General features: G+C 43.7%; 1 long non-coding RNA gene across 1 annotated transcript in view; it reads left to right on the top strand.

Moving 5' to 3' along the window:
• Positions 1-13,389: 13,389 nt before the first annotated feature.
• The window catches only part of LOC140066169 (uncharacterized), a 38,987-nt gene continuing 30,039 nt past the window's right edge, over positions 13,390-22,337 (top strand). Inside the window, exons 1-2 of the long non-coding RNA XR_011848141.1 lie at positions 13,390-13,547; positions 13,674-13,771. This is a non-coding gene — a long non-coding RNA (uncharacterized lncRNA). The remainder of the gene's footprint in view (positions 13,548-13,673; positions 13,772-22,337) is intronic.

The following is a 22,337-nucleotide window of genomic DNA, read 5'->3' on the forward strand; positions in this document are numbered from 1 at the left end:
AGTGAACTGCGACGCAACTCGGCGGACCTCGGCGCAGCAGCGACACCTGGTGGACCTTCATGAATCGCCGGAAGACCCGAACGCTCGTCCGAGAAGCCGCCGCTGGAACGCGAATGGACCGGGTAAGTAAATGTGCCCCATTGTCTATTCGGGCAAGCTTGGCCAAGCCGAAAAAAATCCTATGTATGTGTACATAGCGTGTCCTCCTAGCTTATTCATGAAATGTACATGCAGTGGGAACACTATCACTTGGAAATTCATAGATCGGATTGTATATAAGAAATAGCTCTGTTCTCCACGTCAACTCAATGTTTGGTTAAACCCAAGTTCCCCTCGATGAGACCACAGTGAGGAATACAAGGAAGAATGGGTCATTCATAGGAGTTTCCCAGACTGTTTGTCACTTTACCTCCATCCCAGTCTCCTCCACAACAATCAGAAAACCGATAAGAGCTTATCTCATCCATCAGCAGAGGCTGAAGAGACCCCTGAAACAATGGAGCCGCCTTCTAGAAGACCAAGAGAAGGAAGGAACCGGCAAACCTTCACAATGAGCCCTTCTCCAGTCATCACTTCTCAACCTCTACCACCGCAGAGAGGAGGAACTCATAGACTGCGCTCATAGCAAACCGGGGAACGTAAAAGAACATGAAGAACTGGTTGTCTAAAGGAAGAAAACCTAATAAAGATCCCCTTTTACCACCTCAACAAACCCCAAATTGTGTGATTGTGGCACCATTACTGAGCGAGTTTCAGCACCCAGTATACTAATATACTGGGAGTCAAGCAGGCAGTCCCAGATTGTGTCTCTCTGTTTTAGTAGCAGCAAGACTGTGAAAATGCATTTATTTACCAGGATTGTAGCTGGACTTAGAGCACTGGGGAATGCTACTAACACTGCAGTGTTTTTATTTTAGGTTTCCATTCAAACTGCTTCCCAAACCCTCCCCTCTGCTGTAACATCTAAGCAGAAGCTACAGCACTTATTCATAGCAGAGGGAGGGGCTAGTGCTGTGTTCAGTGAAGCAGAAGCTGCAGCTCTTATAGCAGAGGGGAGGGGCTGTGCTATGTTCAGGACTGGACCCAGTGCACCAAGTCCAGCTACCATTCTGGAATACATATGCATTATGTACAGTCCTGCTGCAAACAGACACCCACTGATCAAATAAAAGGCCACCATCCTCTTTATATATTCCACATATAAACGTTTAGGGTACATATATTCCGTTAGTACTGGATTTTTTCAGCTTTTCTCTTAACTAGAAATGTTTGATCACTGGGTGTCCCACAGTTGGTACCCTATATGATCATAGGAGCAGGAGACCCCTATCCGGTATCTATGGAACAGGTGGGATAAATTGAGTAAAGCACATGGCTATCTTCATCACTCCCTGACATTGGAGATGGAGCAATAAGGATGTGATCAATGAGGACCCCAGAGGAAGAAGCCCTCAGGATGCGTAATAAATTATAATTGTGGGAGATACAAAATATAATACAATATATATATATATATATATATATATATATATATATATATATATATATATATAAAATGTACTATGCAAAAGTTTTAGGCACAAGTGGAAACAATTCTGCAATGCTTGAAAGAAAATTAAGATAGAAGTTTAAAAACTTTTGCAGCAGGACAATGATCCCAAACACCCAACCAATGTCCTTAGGAACTATCTGTAGTATGTGTAACAAGAAAAAGTGATGCCGTTCTGCACAATGAGGGAACAGACTGTAAACAAAGACAACAGTGGGTCCTGATCCTAAATCCCCTTCCCAGCTATCCCTGCCTTCTTGCCTGGCCCACCCTTGGCAGTAGGTAGACAACTTGTAGAAGTTCATTACCTGCATCAAAGTGCAAACACAGAGACAAAGACAATTCAATACAGAAAGGAATAGTAGCTAGATACGGGTCAAAACCAAGAAGTCAATGTGGTACAAAATCACTAGGCAAACAGATAAGTAAGAATACAGGCAAAGATACAAAGATAAGAAGAATTAAGCTCAATAAAATCAATGTGTACAAAGCTCCTGGACCAGATGGGTTACTTCTTAAAGAACTCAGTTCTGTTATTGCTGTACCGCTGTCTAACATCTTCAGGGATTCCGTAATGTCTGGTGTGGTGCCAAGTGACTGGCGCAAGGCAAATGTGGTGCCAATATATAAAAAGGGCTCTAGAACTTCGCCTGGCAATTACAGGCCTGTAAGCTTAACTTCCATTGTGGGGAAAGTATTGGAAGGGTTAGTAAAAGACTACATACTGGAGTATGTGACATCAAATAGTATAATAAGTGACAGCCAGCATGGGTTTACTAAGGATAGAAGTTGTCAAACTAACCTTATCTGCTTTTATGAAGAGGTGAGCAGATGCCTGGATGGAGGAGCTGCTGTGGATATTGTGTTCTTGGACTTTGCAAAGGCATTTGACACTGTCCCTCATAGACGCCTGATGGGTAAAATTAGGGCTATTGGTTTGGCAGAAATCATTTGCAATTGGATTGAAAACTGGCTGAAGGATTGTATCCAGAGAGTTGTGGTCAATGATTCCTACTCGGAATGGTCACCAGTTATGAGTGGTGTACCCCAGGGTTCTGTGCTTGGCCCACTACTATTTAATATATTTATTAATGATATAGAGGTAGGAATTAATAGCACTGTGTCTATTTTTGCAGATGACACCAAACTGTGTAGTGTAATACAGTCTATGTAGGATGGGAGTAGTAGTACAAGCTGTGTAGTGTAATACAGTCTATGTAGGATGGGAGTAGTAGTACAAGCTGTGTAGTGTAATACAGTCTATGTAGGATGGGAGTAGTAGTACAAGCTGTGTAGTGTAATACAGTCTATGGAGGATGTTCATAGGCTGCAGGGTGACTTGGACAAACTGAATGTTTGGTCATCCACTTGGCAAATGAGGTTTAATGTGGATAAATGTAAGGTTATGCACCTGGGGGCTAATAATCCAAAGGCAAAATATTTCCTTGGGGGAGTAAATCTGGGAGAGTCCCTTGTTGAGAAGGACCTGGGGGTACTAGTAGATCATAAATTGAATAACAGCATGCAATGTCAATCAGCTGCCTCTAAAGCTAGTAGGATCATGTCATGTATCAAAAGTGGTATGGACTCTCGTGATAGGGATGTAATATTACCACTATACAAGGCACTGGTTCGGCCTCACCTGGAATATGCTGTCCAGTTCTGGGCACCGGTCCATAAAAAGGATGCCCTGGAGCTGGAGAGGGTTCAACGTAGAGCCACAAAACTGATAAGGGGTATGGAGGGTCTTAGTTATGAGGAAAGATTAAAATAACTAGATTTATTTAGTCTGGAAAAAAGACGACTACAAGGGGACATGATTAATTTATATAAATATATGAATGGTCCATACAAAAAATATGGTGGTAAGTTGTTCCAGATTAAATCAAATCAAAAGACGAGGGGGCACTGTCTCCGTTTGGAGAAAACAAGGTTTAATCACCGGAGGCGACAGGACTTTTTTACTATAAGAACTGTCAATCTGTGGAATAGCCTGCCTCAGGCGCTGGTCACGGCAGGGACAGCAGAGAGCTTCAAGAAGGGTCTAGATGCCTTTTTACACCTAAATAGCATTGATTGTTATGCTATATAGGATTGTTTCCCCTAAATCCTTTCCTCATCCAATCCCTACCCTTCCTCGGTTGAACTTGATGGACAAGTGTCTTTTTTCAACCGTATAAACTATGAAACTATAATTCAGCTCACCACTAGATTTTTTGGACATGCACAGAGAGCAAGGATGGTCCGGTTCCAGGAGAAACAAAACTATGTTTTCTACTTGGAAAGTATCCAGCACAGGACAGGGGGAACTTCTTAAAATCAGAGACTTTAATAATCAATTTTAAAAGTGATCACAGACATGACAAAAACAGAAAATAAGGGTGATGCGTTTCGGACCACACTTATGGTTACTTATGAAAAGAACATAAAGAACTGGTGGTCAAAAGGATAAAAAACAGATCATAGAGACCCTTTTACCACCTCCACAAACTCCAAATTGTGTGATTGTTGCACAGTTAGAATTTTTTTGCCACCATTTACAAACAAGTTTTAGTACCTAGTATACTAAGAAGGCTCTCAAGTAGGCAGTCCTAAACTGTGTGCTCGAAGACCGTCTCTGTGTGTTGTTATTAGCATCAGGACTGTGGAAAATAAACTTATTTACCAGTTTACCATTGTAGCTGGACTCAAACCACTTGGGCAGTTACCTAACACTGCAGTGTTTTTTAAGGTTTGCATCCAAACTGCTGCGCTGTGTTCAGTGAAGCAGAAGCTACAGCACTTACTCATAGCAGAGGGAAGGGCTGCGCTGTGTTCAGTGAAGCAGAAGCTACAGCACTTCCTACAGCAGAGGGAAGGGCTGCGCTGTGTTCAGTGAAGCAGAAGCTACAGCACTTACTCATAGCAGAGGGAAGGGCTGCGCTGTGTTCAGTGAAGCAGAAGCTACAGCACTTCCTACAGCAGAGGGAAGGGCTGCGCTGTGTTCAGTGAAGCAGAAGCTACAGCACTTACTCATAGCAGAGGGAAGGGCTGCGCTGTATTCAGTGAAGCAGAAGCTACAGCACTTACTCATAGCAGAGGGAAGGGTTGCGCTGTATTCAGTGAAGCAGAAGCTACAGCACTTACTCATAGCAGAGGGAAGGGCTGTGTTGTGTTCAGTAAAGCAGAAGCTGCATGTCTCTAAAATGGATTATTAAAGTCTCTGATTTTAATAAGTTTGCCCTGGCCTGTGCTGGATACATCGTTTAAAGGGTCAAAGACCTACCCCAGGTAGGCCGGGCCTTTATTGGGGCGTCGGAGGAAGCTCTTTCGGTCGAATTAATTGATGCTGAACTAGATAGGGCCTTTCTATTTTCACACAAGATGCCGCTTCCCTGTAGCGCCCAGGAAGAGAACTATAAAATATTGTCCAGGTGGTACAGATGCCCCCCTCAACTCCACAGAATTTTCCCTGAAGTTTCAGACATGTGTTGGCGATGTGGTGCGGAGGTGGGTACTCTACTTCATATTTAGTGGAGCTGTTCTGCGCTCCAACCCTTCTGGAGTAAGGTTTTTGACACTTACCATCAGGTTATTGGAGAGGGGGTCACTCCATCCCCCCAACTGGCTCTTTTGGCGATCTTACCTGGTTCTCCTACTTCTATAGAGAGAGGCCTTCTTCGTCACTTTTTGGCCACAGCTCGTATGGTAATCCCAAGACATTGGAAGAGTCCTCAACCTCCTATGGTGGTCGGGTGGCTTCAGGTACTTGCATGTATCCATAGAATGGAGGAGTTTATGGTCAATGATTCTGCAGACCCGGGTAAGATGAGTTCCGGTCATAAATAGTGTGCACCATTGCCCTTCCAGTCCACAACAACTTAGTCTTAAGTGCTCCCCATCCCCCTCATGTGTCCCCCCCCCCCTGTTTCCTTCTCGTTTTGTTTATTTCTTAGTTAATTATCCATACGCTGCAACAGTTACTCTTTTTGAGATAGCCTCTTGGGGTTTCTTAATCAGTGTTTTATCCTGTGATCTCTTTCCCCAATATTCAATGAACCTGTGGTCTATGATGTACCTGATCCAACGTGATCAGTCATATACTGCCATCACCTACTTGTACTTCTCCTTCTTGTGTTTACCCCAATAAATATTGATTATACATAAAGGGTTAAAGATACCAGAATGGCAGAATACACCACAACTTACTAAGTACAAGACTATCGCAGGCAAACAGTACCGATCCACAAGCACCCATATGAGAATCCAAGTTCTGGTCCGTTGATTGGATCAGAATGGCAAAGGTAGTGGAGAGAGATTGGGGCATATTTACTTACTTGGTCTGTCGGTGCGTTGTCCAACGAGGATTCGGGTCTGCCGCGATTCACTGAGGTCGTGCGCCCGATATCCTGCATGTGTCGCTTCCCCGCTGAGGTCCGCCGGAGTTCACCTTCTTCTTCCTGGTGCATGTAAGTGCTGGATCTTGCGACACAATTTCATTTTTAAATTCCGTGGTTTGTCCAAATCCGTTGGGTTGTATGACAGCACGCCCCCCGATTTCTGTCGCGTGCAAGCCGGCGCCGATGCGCCACAATCCAAGCGTGTGCGCCAAAAACCCAGGGAAATTCGACGCAAAAGGAAATATTCGGGACAGAATCGCAGCCCGCGGACCATTAGTATATGAGCCCCAATGTGTCAATCACAGTGGGTTAACTATAAGTGAACCAGAGCAGAGTCTGCAGGAGACAAGTGTTGTGCATATCAATCAAGATTGCCATGAGAGTGAATACACCAGTGTCCAGACTAGGAAGAGGCGGAATGAAACAAACAGAATCAACTTATCCTCAGCCTTACACTACAGACAGAGGCACAGATCTAACAGATGGCATACCATAGAGTCTCACCATGACCCAGTCTGCATGAGATTAATTGACGATATAGAACGATTGGACCCGGTCTTTGCTTAGTTCTTGAAGATGTTTGGAACAACCTCCCAGCCGAATTCCCTAAAGAACTGTACAAGCAGATTTGCCGTTCTGAAAGCTCGTAGACACTATGTAATCCACAACTAATGGACTCCTATAATAAGAGGTATGATGGGAGACATTGTATCCTTTACTCATGTACGAAAGATCTTCAGCTCTTACATAAAAAATCTGGTAGAAGAGTTAATTTTTTTAAGACTATGTGACGCAAGTTGAAGTTTCCTTGAACTTGGTGAACCCATCAAACTTTGGCTTTACTCCTAGAACGTAGGGATTGGACATGAAACTTGAGCCCCACTGACTGAAGGCCCTGGATGTGAGTCACCCGCATGAACATTTATCAGCCAACTACTGTACATCCATGTTCTGCTCTTGGATAACAGATTTGTATGAGGAACGCGGAGTGGAGCTTCCGAGGAAATGTAGGGTCTTCTGTTAATGCGGTCCATTATTTAATTTTTTTTTTTTAAAGAGGAAACAAAAAAAAAAACTACAATAGGCTTAACCCCTTAACGACCAGGCCCTTTCATTTTTCACTCCCCATCTTCAAACATTGATAACTTTTTTATTTTTCAGAGCTCTGCGAGGGCTTGTTTTCTGCGTAACAAATCGCACTGCATAGTGGAATATTTAATATTCCATGCCAAGTACTGGGAAGTGGGAAAAAAATTCCAAATGCAGTGAAATTGGTGAAAAAACGCATTTACGCCATTTTCTTGTGAGCTTGGATTTTGCTGAGACTGAGCTGCAATACCATCCTCTTAGAAGCAGAAGAAATGTGCCACATGTTCGAGTTAAACAGACTCTATGGAATAGAAGAATAGATTTCCTACCTAAAGTCTATCAAATTAGAAGATGGGACGAAGCTTAAGTGGAAAATCCAAAGCAGATATGTTATCCCTCCATCAGATTTGCGCTCATCTATTCAGCACATATTTCCAGATTTTCATTTGAAAAACATCAACAAACAGAGCCTTTCCTAGGAGCGTATTGGGGAGGGCAAAGCACCGGAGAGCGGAGGAGAACGTTGGCCCCATATGTGGCGGCTTCTCCCCTTGGTAGCCAGATGTTTACTCTTCCCTGCACAGATCTGTGCACAGATCACCATGGGGGAAATTGAAGGGAATTGAATGTATCTTTTGCTTGGCAGAACTTCAAACCCGGAGAACCATTGTTTCCAAGAAATTCCGAAACATTCGACACGCTGTGATCGAGATTTTACTGCCGAGCACAACACTTCTCGCACATAGCAAGATCTCAGACACTACGCCGGAGATTTACCTGGATAAAGGCCGCAAAATTTTTACCTTAATTTGCACCAACAAACTGGAATGCATGTAACATGTAAATACATGTACAACTTCAGTATGTGGTTTAGATTTTTTATTCTTTACTTCTGGAACATGGGTGTGGTCTATTTGGAAAGGGATCATTGTCTCCTGCAAAGAGGATGGGCTTCCCAGATCAACTTGACGTAAAAATTTTGGCAAAAATTTGTAACCAAACACAGAATAAGCAGTCTAAAGATGGTAAATAAGGGGCATCTCATGATATCAAAAGTTGTGACCAAATGGTGTCTCCAAAAATATCTTGCAGGATCCAATGTTCGCTATCACAGTTGTCTCTTTGGTGTGACATGGTACAAGTAGAAGACTCCATCAGGGAACTTTGAAGGTCTGAGTCCTGAGTGGAGCTCTCAGCTGTCCATCTCAACTTACCTATTCAACTAAGGAGTTCCAGAATCTGCTCATTGTCTAAGTCCCATGGAATTGTCTAAAATTCAGGCCTTAAAAAAGGGTTCCTCCTGCACACCCTCGATTTCTATTGGACTTCCTGTATGTTTAGGTTGGTTAGGTTCTCGGCTGTTGGATGCCCCACTATCAAACAGTAAGATCTAAATTTGCATTGCATGCTTCCCATAGCGAAATCTAGGTGCTGAAGGTGCAATATAAAAACGTAATTACATAATTGCCTGTACAACTTTGTAAAGGAACTTCCTTCTACCTCTACAAGTGTCTCCTCTGTTGTTTGGAACCATGACCCCTAGTCCTCACCAGCTCTTCCCAATTACCATGTTTATCACCATGTCACCCTTCCCAATCACCATGTCAGATCTTCACAATCTTCATGTCAATCGCCACATCACCCTTTCCAATTATCATATCCAGTAAACCTTCCAAATCACCCTTCCTAATCAGAGCTTCCTAATCACCATGTCACCCTTCCAAATCAGACCTTCCTAATTACCACGTCACCCTTCCCAATCACCATGTCACTCTTTCCAATCACCTTGTGCAAAACCCAAGGGAAGACAGGAGTATCGGCGCTCAGAAAATCCTCAAGGATCCAATGGAGTAGGCTCATTCGGAGCAAGGAATGAGCTTACTCCATTGGATCCTTGCAGATTTTCTGAGCGCCGATACTCCTGTCTTCCCTTGGGTTTTGCACATTGATTCTCTTCAGCCCCGGGATCTGGCCCGGGCACTGTCGATCTACAGGTGACCACTGGCTGCTGGAATTGCATCATACATGTGCTAATTGCATATGTGAATAGGTGAGTGACCTATCCACCCATACCCTTTCCCCCGTGACATTACGTTCTTCACGAGGTAGCGCTGTTTTTCTCTCCTTTCCCACCACCACGAACGAATTGGATATCCTCCGACAAGGAGTGTGAAACCCCTCCAGCTCTAAGCATTTCCAATCACCTTGTCACTGTTTCCAATCACCATATCACCTCTGCCAATTACCACGTCACTCTTCCCAATCACCACATCAGCCTTCCCAATCACCTTCTCACCCTTTTCAATCACCATGTCACTCTTTCCAATCACCACATCACCCTTTCCAGTCACCTTGTCACCCTTCCCAATCACCATGTCACCCTTGCCAATCACCAATCACCTTGTCACCATTCCCAGTCACCTTGTCACCCTTCCCAATCACCATGTCACCCTTGCCAATCACCACATCACCCTTGCCAATCACCATGTCACTCTTTCCAATCACCATATCACCCTTCCCAATCACCTTGTCACCCTTCCCAGTCACCTTGTCACCCTTCCCAATCCCCATTTCACCCTTGCCAATCACCACGTCACCCTTCCCAATCATCTTGTCCCCCTTCCCAATCACCAAATCGCCCTTTTACACCATTAATTCTATATTATTGCCCGTACCTCTATCCTTAGAGAATTTGTCCAATCATGTTCTCCAAAATGATATGTAACGATATGAAAGATTATCTACTATTTATTTTTCCAAGATCTCGCTCCTCAGTTGCTTATTTGGCCAGATCTATTGAGGCAGTGATGTGATCTCTGACCTCTGCAGATACAGTGCCTACAGTGAGTAAGCAGTAATCTAAGACACACCCCCTTCCACGCCATTGGTTCAGACTGCTACCATCTCCCTGATCTTGCAGCTCTGCCTCATCGGATTGGTTCCTGTGTGTGAACATAGGAAAATGCATAAAGAGATGATTTCTTTAGCCAATACCAAATGATTGATCTAGGTGATCGAGTATCGTAATTCACAACTTTTCCGTATTAAAACATCTGAAGAACTATATTTTAGGTTTATCATTTATTTTTTGGCCTGTAGTTTGTGAAGCTGAATCTGTTATTTTGGAGTGGTTTAGCCTTGGGGCAAATACAGGCATTTGGCCAATAGTTAATACACTGCGGTGATTTCCCTCGAAGAAGCAGCAATTCTTCCCATGACATAATGCCTCACCGTGTCACGACCTCTCGCAGCTGAATCAGGCAACACCTTATTGTTTCCATAAAAACAGTCCCCATCCCAGTATACTTCACCTTACAATAATATACATGCCTTCACTTAATTATAAAATCCTTGCTGTTTTGCCAAAAACATTTGGAGCCATGCCGGACTAAACTCTTCTCAGAGAAGAAAGATACAACACTGTTACATGAAGAGCTTCGACCTTGTGTGAAGTGGGTTCAGATTATGTTTTTTTTTTTTAAAAACACAAATTGTGATGTCACTAACTTGGTAAAAATGTGATGTCACCTGGGCAGAAAAACAAAAAGAAGTTGTCGAAAAGTAAGACAGTGTTAAAGATGGAGAAACTCATAGTGCGCCAAATTAATCATGGATGTGTCTAGATATGTTTCAAAATGACACTAATAGAGTTGCCCGTTCTAAGACAAACTTAGAACGGGCGAGTTGTCCAGGAATAACTATTGATGGGCTATCCTCCAATCAGCTAATCAACCGATCTTCACCAATTTTTCAATAATTACTCATGGTCAACCACCTTTGGGTCTCGGTTCCCTACGATCAACCGATCACCAGGTTCACAGATCCCAACCAATCCTCACTGATTACTAATTCCCACCAATAGGTTATTAATAATTATTCATGACTTACCTCGTTTGGTTGTTAGCTCCCCACGATCAACCGATCTTCACCAATTTTTCAATAATTACTCATGGTCAACCACCTTTGGGTCTCCGTTCCCTACGATCAACCGATCACCAGGTTCACAGATCCCAACCAATCCTCACGAATAGCCAATTCCCACCACTGGGTTATCAATAATTATTCATGGACGACCAAATTTGATTGTCAACTCCCCATAATCAACTGATGACCAGGATCACAGATCCCAACCAATCCTCACCGATTACTAATTCCCACCAATAGGTTATTAATAATAATTCATGACCAACCTTGTTTGGTTGTCAGTTCCCCACGATCAACCGATCGCCGAGATGACTGATTTCCTTTGATAGTCTATGAATAGTTATTCCTGGATCTTTTAGCTGAGATTTAAACACTGGGAAATTAGCTCCTGAGACCCAACCAAAAAGTTTATTTTAATTGGGAATAATTTAGCCAGGGATTACAAGTCACTGGCACATTCCCCGATCTGGAATGTCCGACTGGAATGCAGTGTGCCGGATTCACAAAGATGGTGCGCTCGATATCCTGCATGTGTTGTTTCCCTGATCAGATCCGCCGGAGAAAGAATATAGTTTTGCGGATGGGTGCGCTTATAACCAGGAATGAGTAACCAAAGCGAATTTTGGTAAAAGCTTGGTTCGTCTTTATTAGAAGTGATAGACAATATTTAGGTTCATAGATAGCCTATGAACCTAAATATTGGTTATAAGCGCACCCATCCGCAAAACTATATTCTTTCTTCCGCCTTACCCATACTCTCACGGTTCCATTGGACACCGGTTATTGGAGCGTTTGGGAGCTGCTGAATTAACCCTAAGGAGAAGTTACCATCAAGGGTAATCAACACCCCCCCCTCCGACTGTTCTTTGCAACTTTGCAAGTTGCGTCCAGGTGAGCACCTCCAGTACTTACCTGACAACCAACTTACGTTACGTTATCACACGAGGCGCCGTCCTCTCTCGTTGTCTTTTTTGTTTTTTCTTTCTTTTACCAGATCCGCCGGAGTTCACCTTCCTCTTCCTGGTGCATGTAAGTGCATTGGATGCGACACAATTTTAAAGTTAAATCCTGCGCTCAGTCCGTATCTGTCGGATTGTCCGCCCGCCCCCCAATTTCTGTTGCATGAAAGTGGGCACGATTGTGCCAAAATTCCGATCGCATGCACTACAATCCCTTTCTAAATAGCTGTCACAGCGGCCCAAATTCCGAAAAATCTGACGAAAGTGCGTTCCGTGGGACCCTTAATAAATAAGCCCCAATATGTCCACACATTGAAACATCAAGTATTATTTCATGGCCAATAACAAAGTAGGAAAAAATGACGGGCACTACCGTCAACATGGGTACACATCCACTAATGAGACCGGGCAATGGATAGGTGGCATTGGAAACCAAAAGAGTCAGCCAAAGAGCAAGAGAATCGCCAACAACGTATGTGAGAGAAAGAAACGGCACTCATTATTTTCTTTATATTATATTTTCTTTCATAACTTTATTGTTAGCTGCTGATGTTGGGGGAGGACGTCTTCCATGACTAGGCTACGGGCCGTTTCGCGCTTAACAAGCGCTACCTCAAGCCGATGACATCACCAGGCCATCGATGATGCACGGATTAGAACGTGGGAGCTGTTGCCCCTCTTTTCCATTAATAAGGCAAGTTTTTAAAAAAAAACAAGCATACCCCATCCCAAATTTTAGTTCTCCCCAGGAACATGATGGAAAACACACACAATATATAGATCTACTAGTAATGTCTACTTGTACTGAGCAGAGGAAAATAGTCCATTATTCCGTGTGTTTTGAAGGGAAGGAAGAGGGAGTCGTTACATCACAAGCCTGTTCCTAATGATATTTTCTGCATTATACTTGGCAAGCCGCGTGTTATTTCTCAGGGGCGGAATAATATTTGGGTATTCCTACTGTAGGAAACAATGGTATAGAAATGTTCTGAAACACTAAAACTTGTTCCTAGGAACTGCGTTACGGCCGACGGTTCACTGCCATATGCAATAGTATAGAAGAATATTCATGCAACTAGTAATAACTACAGTTACTTAAAGGGAATGTTAGGACATTTCTAGAGTCTCTGATTATGGGACACCACAAATGATATTGTTTCTGGCACATTTTATTATCTGGCGTCTACACGGTGACTGATACTTTCCATAGGACAATTTGCTGTGCCACAGGGACCAGTTGTTGTACAGTGGTTCCAGGAATGGAAGAAGTTACAGAACTTTGCATCTTTTCATTGTGTCTAAATCTATGCCCAGGGATTCCTATTGACATATACGGATGTGTAGTTAGTTCCATTGCTGAATTTACATAATTAATGTGTAATCGGTATGCCAGGTAGACTTATGAAGGCTCCCGGGTGCAAGGATGTCCCCTTTTCCTTTACTTTCACTACAAATGTCACTAAAAGTTATTTTAACCCCTCAGATGTGGTGGCCACTTTCGTCTGTGATCGAAGGCAAGAGCAGGGAACCCATAAAGGTCGTGTCCAATAAGCTCCCAAGTGGGGATCAAGATTGAAGACCTGACATTTGATGTACATGTGTCTGTGTAAGTTGGAGCAGGTGTAACTACACACAGAAATAAAAAAGGTAGGTAAATAAGGTAGGTAACTGATACTGTATTATAGAAGAGAAGCTAGAGTTATCTTAATAGCATGTTATATATACACACATAGATATGAGTACATTTTTGTGCTTCCTTTCCCTAAATATTAGGAATGGGAAACGGTTCCACTGGCTGGAACACTGAGAAAAGATGGGAAAAGATGTCCACTGAGCACTGAACTTGCAGCTGCACAAGCCAGAATGTCGACGTAAGCAGCTTACATTTTATGATCAAACAATGGGCACCGTAATGGGAACCTACCAGACCCCCAAAATAAGTGAATAGGATACTTAGGGTGTCATTGGTATTGTGATGGGTCCATCACAGCCTTCTGTTACAAATTTAAACCACAACATGGAAGAAATAGTCCATAAAACAGGAACAAAAATGTAGGGGGCCCAGTATTTAAGAGGGCCACTGTGACCCTAAAGCTTCTTCTTTACGGAGATTGTTAGTAATAAGGATGAGCTCTATGATTTGATATGGGTTGACAAGGGCCCCCTATACTGTTCCAGCACAGGGGCCCTGGATAGTTTATAATAATAATGTTACATAAGTATTAGTCGCTAGGTCACTACTCCATTAACATTTTCATTGACTTTGATGTAACAAGGAAGAGAAAAACAACCTCAAAATCCTACGCTTCATTATTCAAGGCTTGTATGGAAGCATAATGGGCATTCATGGAGAAGGTCCCACGCTTTTTGTTTTTGTGCACTCAAATTATCAGATTTACAAGTGAGAGAACACAGAATAAAAGACTTTCTCGAGATTTCCATGACTCCCCGGTGGGGAGTGGATGTTCAGTTCTGACTTTACGCGCCGTTCTGTCCTGACAATGTTAGCAATCTATCATGGTGCAATGCATCTGCACAGATGGCTGCTCCACAATCCCTGTGTATTCCAACCCATTGCACTCTATCACATAATAGCTGGCAAGCCTCGGAAGTCCCAGTGTGTGCCGGGAATGTCCGCCTTAATGAACTCAACACAAACTCTGCAAATTAATGAGAACTTGGAGCCAAGAACAGTCTTCTCCGTCTCACCGCACCTATTTATCAGCTTATGTATATTTATATATGGATGAACATCCGCCAACCATTGCAGCTTCTCAACATATGGGTGATTAATGCGACCGCTAAGGATTCAAGAATCAGGTTTTCGAGATTTCTGGTTCCGAAATTACGAGGAACCTACATGGTTGGGAATAACTTGTGGAATGTATCTATGTGTCCTTCTTTACATTTCGTCTTGACCTGAAATATCCTAATGTGATAAGTAGGATGTCCATCATTGATCATTGAAATTGGGTATCTCAAGGAACTTCAATTTCTCAAGCCAAGAGCTGAATAAGGAATAACATATCTGTAGGTAGAGTTCCAAATAATAACATAGCTGTCAGGTGATACCTCCTTCAACCCAACTTTTTTCAATGGAGGACATAAACATTGGCCATCAGACATCACTGGAAGGGCTTGTCTACTAAGGGAATGAAGGTCTGGAGATGTTGGATTCCAATGAATGAGATCTTTTTTGGTCTTAACCCCAGATATTAGTCTGAATGCCTCTGTCACAGGTGCTCCTGCGATCCCTGTCTCGGATCACAGGCGCATCCGTGCTCCTCCGTGTGCCCCCGCTGCAGCCCGGTCTCGTCACTCACCTCCCTCGGCTCCTGCTCTTCCCCGGACTGCCGTGCGCACGCGTCCCCGCCTCCTAGGGTGCGCCGCACGTCTCCTGCCGGAAATTTAAAGGGCCAGCGCACTGCTAATTGGTGCACTGGCTGAACACCTCACCTTTAAGAATCCTGCCTCTTCCTGTGTGCCGGATCTTTGTGCCTCACAGCCTAAGAGAAAGCTTCCTGGTGATTATTCCTGCGTTCCTGTGTGTTCCTGTGTATTCCTGCGTTCCTGTGTGTTCCTGCGTTCCTGTTTATTCCTGCGTTCCTGTATTCCTGTGTGTCTCCACTCCTGAGTCCTGTGTAGCCGTGTTACCCAAGTTCCTCCGTGTTGCTGTGTTCCGTGTGCCTGTGTTCCTGTTCCCACCTGCCTGGACCTCCCATTGCTGACCCCGGATTTGGACTTGACCTTGCATCTCTGCCGCCTGCCCTGCCCCCGAGCCTGGAACTGACTACGAGACTGTCTTCTGCTAAGGTACCTCGACCTTGGCTGCCATCACGGGCTAGACGCACCTGTGGAACTACCTGGTGGTACCACGCCGCAGCAAGTCCAACCCGCTTTGCGGTGGGCTCTGGTAAAACCAGGTGCCACTTGGATTCCGGTCCCAGGTGTCGGCTAGTTCCATCTCCCGCGGTGGTCCAGAGGATCCACTGATCCTGACAGCCTCTAGGGTTATAACATTGTTGGTATAACATATAATGAAATTGGTGGATTCTCCAACATTCAGTGATTGTATGTGGTAACATTATGATAAAAGGGTTTCTGGGAATATGAAACCACCCCAGGGGGTTTGGGATGGGTGGGAAGAAAACACACTCTTTGGCTTATGTTTCCTAGTTTGTTACGGTAATTGCAATTTTCAGGACTGCACCTGATTGGAAGTTACAGGGTCATGTGACCCAGTGCAGGAAATGACTGGCCTCCTCGAACCAGGGTGCAACACAGAATGTGAAGTGCAGTAGAAAATAGAAGTGATGTCCCATGGCTCTATGAGGCCACTGAATGGATGTGACCCCCTGAGACTTCAGATGTTTACAGTAAGCTTGGTTCTGTTATTGTATCTATATAGTAAGCTTAGTTCTATTACTAAGTCTATACAGTAAGCTTGGTTCTGTTATCCTATCTATTCATTTAGCTTAGTTCTGTTGCTTTACCTATAGAGTTCTGTTGCTTTACCACCCCGGGGCCTTGCTTTTTCTTGGGGCCTGGGGCCCAGGAGACCGGAGTGGCTGGCGGTTGCGGCCTAGGCACGCTAGTGTCACGGTGCTTGGTATGGGGACCCGAGCGCTGACCTACAGCCTGGCAGGTCTCCAGCAGGTGGTGTGTGCAAGAAATATGGAGGGAGAGGCTGATGTACTGGTTTTTCCCTGGGGCAACCCCTGAGTGTCCATAAGATAGGTCCCTGGGTGATGGATGGGGAGCCCGTAGTGGTACAGCCTTATCCAGGGATCAGACGGAGACAACATTGTGCAAAATAACTCATGGTTCTTTATTGAACAACAGCAGACAACGGGGCTAAACGATTCACAGCAGAACTGGTACTGGAGTGGTCATGGAGAGGTGTCCTCAGGTATTGGTTCACCAGCCTGGTGGCAGATGCAGGCTGGTATGGAGCTGTGTCCAGTTATGGAAGCTGCAGCTATTGTCCTGGGTTTAGCTGAGTATCAGCCCTAATGGTGGACTTAAACTGTTTCTCTCTCTTGACCCTAACTCTCTGTAGGCAGACCTTCTGGTCTAATCCTGGAACCCAAGAGACCTCTAGCCCCTCCCTGTCCAGGGGTTTTGTTATCCTGGTCAGGTGGTGGCTTCCTCTCCAATCACACTCCAGTGTACATGGTGAAATACAATTGGTAGACAGAATCACATCCACTTAACCCTTGCCTGTTCAGGCAGAATCTACAACTGCTAATTACCTGAGTTTTACTGTATTCCCCCTTCATGAGTTGATCAGACACACTAGATGGGTTCTAACAGGTTATTCGCAACTACCCCCTTGCCTATACATTGTCAGGGGTGTTGCACTTGGTTCTCTTATCTATCTATACATTTAGCTTGGTTCTGTTGTTGTATCTATACAGTAAGCCTGTTACCATATCTACTCAGTAAGCTTGGGTTTGTTCTCATATCTATACAGTAAGTTACATCATGAGCCATGCATCTTAAACCTTGTCCCCATAGAAGATAAGCCACAGTTGAAGTAGACCTGGTGCAGCTTCATTCTGTTTATTGAATATAAAGATTCCTGGCAAAAGTTTGGTGTGCTTTTTAATGGTATGTATAAAGTATAATGCAGGAATTCGATTACCACCACAAATGGGGGATGTGAGCGATGTAAGTGCCAAGGGCAGCATAAACTCTAAATACTGCCCTGCGGCCAAACATCCCTACGTCTTCCAAATCTCTCCGCAGCCTGGACACTTTGACCACAGTTGTGTACTACAAAATCTGGTGACTTTCCTTGTTTTTTTTGGTTTCCTCCCACAGTACCTCTCCACCCTAAGCTTGGCCTCTTTAGTGATACAGCATGGAAAGTGTGACGCATGCTGCCTTCAATGTGTGATAATGGTATAAAGTTTGGAGCAACTCGGTGGTTGTGGGTAAGGGTCTCCTCACAATACAGAATACCTAAAACATACCCAACTTGTCTAGTATCGGGAATAGAGGTTCTGGACAGTTATGGTTTCCTACAAAGTCCATGAACAATAGATAAACTGGAACTCCTATTGCCCCCTAACATTTGAGATCATGGGGGTCTCTCTCAACCCTTGACCACAGAATCAACCCTAAAAATTCACTCATCCTTCTTTATCTATTTTTCTATAGTTCTGCAGTCCAATATTTTTTGTGCAAAGCCGCACGTGGAATATCTTAAGCCATAAGCCAAGACAAAGGCCTCCTGCTGACTCCACGCGGTTTGTTCCTCCTGCTTGTGGTTCCCTTTTCCATACTTTTTGTGTGTTGTTTGTAACCCGGATTGCTTACCTCTTGCCTGAATTCCCAGCGTGGAGTAAAACAGATGGATTTTGTGTATTTTGATTGGAGGTTTCTTCTGAAGACCTCACATGCAGAATAATTTAGAACACATTTTAATTTTTAAACATATTTACAAGGCAATTAGAAATATTGGATTTTTAATTTTATTTTTTTTTGGTTTTCAATCACCAGAGTTTTTAAATTAATATATTTTTTTTAAAAACTGCATTTTTCATATACTGCAAATGACTAGCAAAGGCAAATCTAGATCTGCTCTTTGCGGGTCACAATATAAACGGGTATGAGGGGGCCACATTGTGAGGAGGTGATCAAAGTCCACAATATGAGGGAGAGATGAGAGGCCACAATATGAGGATGAAATGAGGGTATGAGGAATATGAGGGGGCCTCCTGCTTGTGGTTTTTAACAGGGGTCTGATTCAGAGTGAGCGCAGGATTTAACTTTCAAATTGTGTCACAAGCCCAAGCACTTACATGCACCAGGAAGAAGAAGGTGAACTCCGGTGGACCTGAGCGGGGAAGCGACACATGCACGATATCGGGTGCACGATTTTAGTGGAGAGTGCATTATAGTTGGACAATGCACTTTTGGGGAACTTCGTCAGGCAGGTAAGTAAATGGGGGTCATTTACTAAGGGCCCGATTCGCGTTTTCCCGACGTGTTACCCAAATATTTCCGATTTGCGCCGATTGTACCTGAATTGCCCCGGGATTGTGGCGCACGCGATCGGATTGTGGCGCATCGGCGCCGGCATGCGCGCGAAGGAAATCGGGGGGCGTGGCCGAACGAAAACCCGACGTATTCGGAAAAACCGCCGCATTTAAGAACCGAAAAAGTGTCGCTTGGGAAGCGCTTACCTTCACTTGGTCCGAGCTGGTGTATTCCGGCGTGCTTAGATGCTTTTCAGCGCAGCAGCGCCACCTGGTGGACGGCGGAGGAACTACCTTCTTAAATCCCGGCCGGACCCGAATCCTGTGCAGAGAACGCGCCGCTGGATCGCGAATGGACCGGGTAAGTAAATCTGCCCCAATGTGTCCCTATGTGTGTTGTTTGTAACCGGATTGCTTACGTCTTGACTGAATTCCCAGTGTGGAGCAAAACAGATGGATTTTGTGCATCTAGACTGGAGAAATGAGAGCGGCCACATTATGAGGAAGAGATGAGGGTCCACAATATAATGAGAGGAGAGGGGCCACAATATGAAGGGGAGACTAGGGGTTACAATATGACAGAGAGATGATGGGGCCACAATATAAAGGGGAGATGAGGGGGCCACAAAATGAGGGGGAAATGAAGGACCACAATATAAGCGGGATATGAGGGGGTCACAATATGAGGGAGAGAGGGGGAACGAGAGGGGGAACACAATATGAGGTGGATATGATGGGGCCACAATATGAGTGGGAAATTATGGGGCCCTAATATAAGGGAGAGGTAAGCGGAAGAAACAATTTAAGGGGGAGATGAAGGGGTCATAATAGGAGCTGGCAGAGGCACAGATTGCTTTTGATAAGAGGTCCTACCTAATGCTGGACCTTAAGTCCATGATCTCAAGATGGAACTGATTTCTAAAATGTAATTCAAGCACATTGGAGTTTCTACCCACTGAATGCAGACATGTTTAGATTTAAATGCCTCCTAAATTTTTGTCCAACTCAATCATCTGATAATTTGGACTCATCTGGGTCTAATAAACCCCAATAACATCAGTCTACATGAGCAGCACATGCGCTATGGCTCTGCCGGTGGGCTGTGTACAGTTGACGACTCTACATACAATATCCTGCAGAGAGAAACGTCTAATAGTTCATTCTGTAAACTTCAATTAACAATGATGGCAAGAGTTCTCCACCCGATAATAATCACAAGCACAACAAGAGGGATTGTTTTCCGTGGTCTCGTAACAGGAATTGTGCCTCGGAATAAGGACGTCAGTGAGTGCATTAACGTTCGGGAGTACAATGCCTGCTCAGCTCCGTGCAGGAGACCAATTGTTCATTTTTCTGCCACGTATTAACTAATTATATTTGTCAGTTTAGTCTGCAAAGCCAAAGAGCTTTATGTACTGTGTGTAATGTTTTATGTCTGGACCACCTGAGGAGAGAGGGCTTGAAGGTAGCTGGGGAACAAGAGGATGACGTCAAGCGTGCCGAGCTTGGCCGACAGCCAGGAAGCCAGGCCAAAAATCCCACATCGACCTTGGTGTATTCACTCTTGTTTCAGGATTGAAAAATTAGCCTTTATCTGACAAATATTTACATATTCCAATAGAAATACATGAAATTCATTTGTAACCAGGACTAAAAGGAAAACTAAACTTTGTACATATTGTTAAAAAACGAGACTATTAATGAGAATGGACCAAGCTTCTCCATCTAAGAGAATAACATTATCATCACACAAATGATAGCAGATATTTTCTTGATTCTTCAAAATAATCATTTTAATACAAAAACATAATATTTTTGTTATTAACAGAAACCTACCATTTGCTTTTCTGCATTATGAAGCAAACATACCTTGAGAATACTGTAGCTACACTGATGCAGGATCATATCTTGTTTAATCCCTGAGCTGAGTGGTTTTGCTGAAAAAAATATTATAAAATTATGATAATGAGGCTCTGTCGCTCCTGTGGCGCTTCTCCTCTTACCCTAATAATGCACTGACCCAGCCTTGTCCTGCCCAGCATAAGCCGAGAATACATTATCACTGTGTTATCCCTGACAGGCAGAAGTAATCAATCCCTGCACCATCACCCAGCTGCTGTGTATGAGTCATCCAGCTCAGGTTGATTAGTCCTGTCTAAATAGTTCGGGAAGCTCTGTGTAATGGGTTTATGAATGGCTGTTAGTCTGCACCCAATTTTTCCAAGGTCCTGAATTTTGGAACAAGATATCGGGGATTAAGATATGTTTCTGCATCAGTGTCGCTACAGCATTCTCAAGGTATGTTTGGTTCACAATGCATAAAAGCAAATGATAGATTTCCTTTAAGCATAGACTGCTATGCCATGGTTATATAGCACATGGAATAAGTTTATTAAATGATTGCAATTTTAAATTGAACTTGTCACGTAAAAAAATTCCATTTTTTGATTTACCTATAAAGAAGCCCAAGTAGGAAGACCCCACATTGACCTCTACAGGAGACCAGTGCAGTTTAACACCTTCCTATACACATGGTGCGATTAGGAAAGGCTAATGGGCTTATCCCTCTCTATACAAGGCAAGTGTCTGCTTTATTACACAGTTGATAATGGCCCCCATTAGTGCACAGTTAACATTGCAACAGTTATCCCGACCACAAATTGTATATTTTCCAGGGAGCATCTCCGAGACTCCATGCCTTTTATTTAGCAATATCTATTACAGTCTGCCTAAAGCAGCGAGTAATACATATGCAGTATATTTACAACCTCATAGTCTTTTCACATCCTTGAGCAACCATCAACCAGCTTTTCAACTTAAAGTACAACTCTAAAGTATAAAAACTTTTGCCTAGCTCTGCACGAAGCCAAAATAAGCATTTATCTAATTTACTCTTACTAGCTATCTGCAGCCGTTTTTCAGCAAGCAGTTAGCTTGCTCCTCTGGCTGTCTTTGTTTGGTTGGTTGCCAAGGGAATCCGTAGCTAGACAGAGGAGAGGAGTGTGGATAGGTATTGTTGGGAGGGGTTTCTAGCAAATGCTTGCTCCTTATCAGTAGCAGGAGAATATCAGTCCTGGAAGCATGTAAAAAGCTCAAGGACCTGCAGTGATGTCATCAGCATGTGTCTAATTGCACGCTTCAGGTCATTCAATTACACACCTGGAATGGTATGTAGCAGGGCTGTTTGTGTTTAAAAAGTTTGGATCTGGATCACCCTGATGTCTGCAATCATTTGTTAGTCCAGAAGTGTTTAAAGAATCATGTTCTGATGATACACCCCCATTAGGCAATACTGGATGTGCATCAGGGAGTCCAGAACTTGGATACTGGCAACGTTCACTCCTAAATTTCAAGCCCTTTGTTAAGAAATAATAGCAGATGTTCGATACACAAGCCAAGACAGACCTGACAACCTCCTCCCTTGTTTTTGAGGACAGATTTCATTACTAAAATG

Source organism: Engystomops pustulosus, chromosome 6 (assembly GCF_040894005.1).
Source record: "Engystomops pustulosus chromosome 6, aEngPut4.maternal, whole genome shotgun sequence".
Taxonomy (NCBI): Eukaryota; Metazoa; Chordata; class Amphibia; order Anura; family Leptodactylidae; genus Engystomops; species Engystomops pustulosus.